A 7,390-nucleotide genomic window follows, 5' to 3' on the forward strand; every position below is an offset into this window, starting at 1 on the left:
GCTATCTACATAACCTTTGAATCAAAAATGATACTAGCTGGAAAATTGCAGACTATTTATAAAGCAATGAAAAGCAAAACACTTCATTCTCACACCTACGGAACCCAGTGTAAAGTGTAAAATATATAATATCCACTGAATATTTTCAGAGAAAAATATATATGACTATATCGCCTTAAATACTTTTTCTTTATTAAAGAAGACAAAAGCATTTATCCTTAAGAAGTTAGAAAAAGGAGCATTTCTCCGAACCAGCAATAACCAATCAGATAATGTAACAAAAATGAAATGTCTTGGGACTTCCCTGGCGGTCCAGTGGTTAAGACTCCATGCTCTCAATGCAGGGGGCCCGGCTTCGACCCCTGGTCAGGGAACTAGATTCCGCATGCCGCAACTAAAAAAAGGTCCCGAGTGCCGCAACTAAGACCCGGTGCAGCTAAATTAACAAATATTTAAAAAAATGAAATATCTTCCACAATAGCAACAAAAACTATGAAATACTGGGGAATTAACAAAGAGCACTCAAGTTTGTACGGCAGGTTCCCCTATGCAGTGATCAGGGACCGGCGTTCCTTGGCTGAGGATTTTCCGCTTGCTGACTCGGAGGGGAAGAGCAGAACACATAACAGGGATAAGAAGCTGCTTTTCCCAGTCTTCCCACGTGGCCGCCTGCTGTAGCAGTATGCAGCCCTTGCCAAGAGTACAACCCAAGTCCCATCCCGTCCCTGATGCAGCTCAGGTGAGTCCCTCTGGACAAGGTGCAGCCTCTCCACCAGGTCGTATAACTAAAGGGCAAGTTGCCTGCCCCCTGACACCCAAGTTGCAGTGTGGAGAAAGAGGATGGGAGACACAGCAGTGTCCAAACTATGCTGGCTGGGTCCGAAGAAAAGTCTGATGTGGGGTTGTTGTGAACACTGTGTAGATATTTTATTTTTTAATATTTATTTATTTATTAGAAAAAATCTTTTGGCCACGCTGTGGCATGTGGGATCTTATTCCCCAACCAGGGATCGACCCTGCGCCCCCTGCATTGGAATCGTGGAGTCTTAACCACTGGACTGCCAGGGAAGTCCCTGTAGATATAAATATATATATATTTATATATATATAACATATATATAATATATATAAATACATATATATAAATATATAAATATATAAATATATATATTTCTATATATATTTCTAAATAAATTTATTTATTTATTTTGTCTGCATTGGGTCTTCGTTGCTGCGCGTGGGCTTTCTCTAGTTGCGGCAAGCGGCGGGGGTTACTCTTCGTTGTGGTGCTTGGGCTTCTCATTGCGGTGGCTTCTCTTGTGGAACAAGGGCTCTAGGCATGCAGGCTTCAGTAGTTTGGGCACATGGGCTGAGTAGTTGGGGCTCGCGGGCTCTAGCGCACAGGCTCAGTAGTTGTGGTGCACGGGCTTAGTTGCTCTGCGGCATGTGGGATCTTCCCAGACAAGGGCTCGAACCCATGTCCCCTGCATTGGCAGGTGTATTCTTAACCACTGCACCACCAGGGAAGTCCCTGGTAGGTATTTTAAATGCAATTATTTCACACGTGTAAGTGACTTTAGCCCTCATCTCTGTGCAGGGTGTGCAGAGTCTCCTGTGGGCAACTCCACATGAGTGCTGGAGCCCCTCTCCCTGGCAGGGAGGAGCTCCAGGACAGCACCCGGTACCCAGACTCAACTCCAGGAGGAGCTCTATGGGCCCTGGGCCTCATCAGGTCTGACTTGGCCCTCCGGGGGCCTTCCTTGTCCATGACCCATCCTCTTGCCCACCTGCGGAGGGAGGTGATAGGCTGCCCTGGCTGGGACTGTCCAGATTTACAGGGGCCTCCTCATTGACAGTTGGAAGCCTGGGTCAGCTTCTTGTCTGCATACTTCCATTTAGTTCCACATGCAAAGGCCCCATCTAGTCACAGGTTAAAGCCCGAGGTCCCTTGTCTTTTATTTATTTCCCTCTATATGCTTGCCCTCCTCCTCTCTCTCTCCAGCTCAAGGTACCTTGAGACCACCTGCAATGCCAGGCCTGCTTACGAGACTTGGTCAGCACAAATCACAGGCCATAGGCAGAGGGAAACTCCCCTTGTCCATCTCTGCTCTCCTCCACCTGTGCCTCCATCTGCCTTCCTGCAGCCTGAGTCTCTCTAGGGGGGCTCTTTTGAAAGTGGCAAGAAGTAACCAACACTTGCCAACATTCCAAACAATTCTGAAACAATTTCTCTAGGGTTATAGTTTTAGTCACACGTTGTCTACTCCTAATACATCATAAGCAAGGGTCATACCAAATACTTTTCCATGCATAGCAAGGGTCACCAGCTTTCTACCTGTAACACCTCTGCCCTCACTGCCTGATCATTAAGCCAACTGCACATGTAGTAGGTTCTGTTTCAGCACCTACCTACTGCCAGGTATCAAGTACTGGATTAGTTAGAATAAAGCTCAGCTGATGTAAAGAGGCTCAAAACTAACATTGGCTTCAGTGAGACAGAGGGCTGTTTCTGTCTTCTGTGATAGACCACATGGCTGTGGTGGCTGTCCTCTTGAAGATGGAGGGGCACAGGCCCCTTCTACCTGAGGGCTCCACCCTGCCCAGAGCTCAATCACCATTTCAGCCAGTGGGAACAGGACAAGGTGACACCTTGAAGATGCACGTATCCCTTCTGCCTGTGACCCACATGCTACATCTCACAGCATTGCCACTTGGAAACATCACCTTTGCTTGGATGGGCAAGTGTCAGGTAAAATTTCATGTCTGAAAAGGACAGGGAGAATGCAAAGACAGTCAGGAAGAACCAGCAGGCTCTGCATGTCCACCACAGGGGAAAATAACACAGTCAACACAAAACCAGGCAGCAACATCAGAAAACTAAGGAGGAAAAAACTGATAGATGTCCAAGACAAAAACCCACCATAATGTGTCCATTGAAAAGCACGTTTGAATAGAATATGGTTGATCATAGAGCCTTTGACCAGGCCTCTGCCCAAACCCCATCTCCAGTGGGCCTCAGGTTCTGGTCAGGGGTGGGGTGTAGGCTGGTGGTTAGAAAGTCACCACCTCAGGACCACTGGCTGTCCCTCTCAGTGTCAGCACATCTACCTTTGTTTTTCTGTGACAGTTCAGATTGGCTGAAAAGTAGTGTTTTTCATCAACTTTGCAATAAAATCATTTAATTCTAAACTAATTCATGAGATGGTGGTGTTTTTACTGTAATACATAATAGACCACTAAGAAATGTATTGAGAAGAAGTTATTTAATAAATTTAGAAGAAAAAAAAAGGGGGAAAAAACTGAAAATAAGAATGGGCCATAAAAACTATCCAAAATTGCTTTTCACAAGACAAACTATATAGTGAAGCCTGAAAATTTCTGTTAAATGGTTGATTGCTAAAAAACAAAACCAAAACATAAAACTAGATAAAAGCAAAAAATGAAGAAGAAATCAAAACTAGTTGTTATGGACTGAATGTTTGTGTCCTCCCAACATACATTCATATGTTGAAGCCTAACTTCCCAAAGTGATGGTATCTGGAGGATGGACCCCTGGGAGTTAATTAGGTTTAGATGAGGTCATGTGGGCGTGGCCATTGACAGAACTAGTGTCCTTATAAGACACAGAACTAGAGTCCTTATAAAACACTGCAAAAAAAAAAAAAAGAAAAAGAAAAGAGGAGAGCTGTAGAGAGAGGTCCCGTCTTCTTGGAGAATACATAAGTAATCGTGTATAGAATGTCGGTAGAAATATGGACAGTAGAGGCCATTCTGGTGAGGCCTCAAATGGAAAAGAGGAACATGCTATCGGAAATTTGAAGAAAGGAGACCATGGTTATAAAGCGGCAAAGAACTTGGCTGAATTGTGTTTGTGGGAAGTAGAACTTGAGCAATAAAACTGGATTTTTAGCTGAGGAGATTTTTTTTTTTTGAGGAGATTAAAAAAAATATTTATTTGGCTGCACTGGGTCTTAGTTGCAGCACACGGGATCTTTAGTAGTGACATGTGGGCTCTTAGATGTGGCATGTGGGATCTAGTTCCCTGACCAGGGATCAAACCTGGGCCCCCTGCTTTGGGAGTGTGGAGTCTTAACCACTGGACCACCAGGGAAGTCCCTAGCTGAGATGATTCATAAGCAAAGTGTTGAAGGAGTGACTCTTAGAGTAAAATGTGAGAGGAGTGAAGTGAATTGAAGAGCCATTGTTAAGCAAAAAGGAACTAGAATGTAAAGATTTGGAAAATTCTCAGCCTGTCCATATTGCAAAAAATGAGAAAGTACGTTTGGAAGAGGACACCATGGATGTGGCTAGGTTATTACTCAGTAAAGAGATTATGGGATTATATGAGCAGAAACACTTCTGAGATCCCGCAGGACTGAACCATAGAGCTATTTAGCTATGATGTGCACTTTTCTGCAAGACATGGGAAGAATGGTCATAAAGGCGATTCAGGTATCATCAGGGTCACCTTCTCGGTTTCAAAGGGGGAGCCCATCACCATGGTTTCAACAGGCCAAATAGTGGCCAACTGATGCCTTGGGGGGTGTTCTCTGGAGTCTTCTCTCTTTTTTTTTTTTGTGGTACGCGGGCCTCTCACTGTTGTGGCCTCTCCCGTTGCGGAGCACAGGCTCCGGACGCACAGGCCCAATGGCCATGGCTCACAGGTCCAGCCGCTCCGCGGCATGTGGGATCTTCCCGGACAGGGGCACGAACCCGTGTCCCCTGCATCGGCAGGCGGACTCTCAACCACTGCACCACCAGGGAAGCCCTCTGGAGCCTTCTTGATGCGACCCCGGGGGGGTCACTGCTCACTCCCCATGGCTCCATCCTGCGGAGGCCCCTCACTGCTTTAACACCGCAGAGTTTGCTCCCTCACTGTGCCAGCAGCAGCTCCACCGCTCCTCTCCAGGGCACCCCATTCTACACCTGGGGCCTCAAGTGTTCCCAGTGGCCAACACCATGCTGTCTTCAAGCAGCCCCACATTTTGAGGACTAGACTCCCGCTCCCCAGCAGCCCTCCTGTACCCGCCCCAAAGCCTCACTGCAGGTGCATGCACTGTCTTTCTCAGACCTTGGGGCCCATGCTTCATGCCCTCGTGTGGACTCCCCTCAGCTCACTGCCCTCCACGCCCTTCCTGCTGACCTTACCCAGCCTCACTGCTAGACTGGCCCTGGCTCTTTTGGTTCGGGATGTCACAGAAGACTGTCTGCACCTGCCGCCCACACGTGTGCACGCCTGAGACAGCCTGGCTCCGGCCCCTCTCCCACCTTCCCCAGGGCTTTACGGGCCAAGCATCTGGAGGTGTGAGAATGAACGCGTGGGTTGAATGGAAGCTCCGTGGGGCTCCCAGCTTCCACGTTGATTCTCTGCTGCTTCCTGGGTCTCAGGGCTGCCGTAGCCTGGTTCTCTAGTTTTTCTCACAATAAATGCCATGCAGAAGACTGGCAGGTCTGCTGCCTCAGGGAGGATCTGCTAGAGGTGGGTTCTGGGCAGCCTGCACTCCCTCCCACTGCCCTGTTCTCCCTTAGCTCCCGGGACCTAGGGGAGCTGTCAGTCCTTGGAGCCTGGGTGCACTAGGTCAAAGCCTGTGATCCCAAACCCAGAAATCTGATCCCCTAACTTCTTCCCAAGGGTGTGCAGTTGGAAGTAAGAGGTGGGGAACGAGTGACTTGAGATTTCTCCATGGTTGGCCAGTGTTTGAAACACGCAGTGACCACTGGTCTACATGAAATGCTTAGGATATGGAAGCAAATAAAGACCAGTCCTCACCCTCAAGCAGGCCCGCAGTGTTGAGGGGGAAACAACTGTGCCCATCACAGGGCACGCAGCATGCAGGGCTTGGGGACCCGGGCCCTGCAGCTACTTGCTGTATTCTTCTAAGATGAGAGCTTCCTGAGGTGTTCCTTCAGCCGTAGTAGATGGAAAGGATACCTTACTTCTTCTGTTCCATGCCCAGCTATTCTACTCCCTTCCCCCCTCTATTTTTCTTCATAGAAAAACAGAATGTTGGAGCATTCACCACCATCCATTTATCTGCTCACCATCTTTCTCCCATGCTAGAATGTATGCTCTATGAGGGCAGGGATTTTGTTTCATTCACGGCTCTGTCCCCAGCATCTAGAACCATACTCACAATAGGTACTAATTATATATGTTTGTGATTACATGAACCCATGAATCAACAATACTAGTTCTCTGTTAAGGTAAGAGAGTGCTCTCTGGGAAAAAATGATGCCACAACGTTCCATGGGTTATCACACATAAATCTCTCTGTAATACGAGTTGCCCCACACCCCACCCCCTCTTCTTTTTTACAAATGAGAAAACAGGCCAGTGAGGTAGAGGTAGGATTATTACCCAGGCTGTCCCTCTCCAAAGGCGATATGCTCTTTCTACAGTTCTTGCTGCTCTGACAAGGGTGGCAGGGAAGAGAGCTGGCTTTGCTCTGCCCCTGCTGTGTTCTGAGCAGCACACTGGTTACTCTGTAAACTTGGTTCTACCTAACCCCCTAATACTCCTTCAGAGATTGGTATTTTTATCCCCATTTTGCCCACAAGCACAGTCTGAGAGTTTAGTTTGCTCAGAGTAATCCAGTATACAAGGGGGGAGCTGGACCCACCTCCTGTCCTGTCTAATCCAAATATTTCTATCATAACAGCCCTCGCTCCATGAGCCAGAGGACTCACGTGAGGATTCTGACATGGTCAGTGTGTGTACCCCTCCTATGTATTCTTGATCTGGGTAAATACCATGGGGTGATTTTTGGGTCCCTCCGATCCTACCATGAGATGGTCCTGAGCTAAAACTTCATTTGCCCGTTGACTCCCTAAGCTCCTACACTGGCTGCTGAACAAGATTTTGAATTAACATCAATTCAGAGCCAGAGTCCAGTAACCCCTGCCATAGCCCAATCAACCTCAGACCACTTATACTCTGACAAAGTCAGGGTTATAGATCCATTACAGTGAGGGCAACAAACACACGAACGACACGTGTCTCACCAAAGAAAGGAAAACAGAGTTGTTACAGGACTTGGGAGGGGTGGAGTTTAGGTGAAATCTAAGTGGAGCAGTGTCTTGATAGGCAGGCAAGGCAGGGCTGAGTCATCGTGGGTCATCCTCAGGTCTGGACTGTGAAATGGACCTAAGCTCCTGTTTCCTTGGAAACCACAAAATTTAGATGTGGAACGTGGTGTCCAAAACTCATTATCTGATTCCAGCTGTAAATCAAGGCTGCTCCTCTGCGTCAGTGACTTAGATCCACCAAGAGTGGGGTGTTTCATTCTTGATGTCGTTTCCAACACTTGCTGATGTTACAGAATAAAGTTTCTCCACGAGCAAGAAAGCAGAGGCAGAATGTTGCATTTTGTAGCTGCACATCTCTTTGGGA

Source organism: Globicephala melas, chromosome 17, assembly GCF_963455315.2.
Source record: "Globicephala melas chromosome 17, mGloMel1.2, whole genome shotgun sequence".
NCBI classification, from domain to species: Eukaryota; Metazoa; Chordata; class Mammalia; order Artiodactyla; family Delphinidae; genus Globicephala; species Globicephala melas.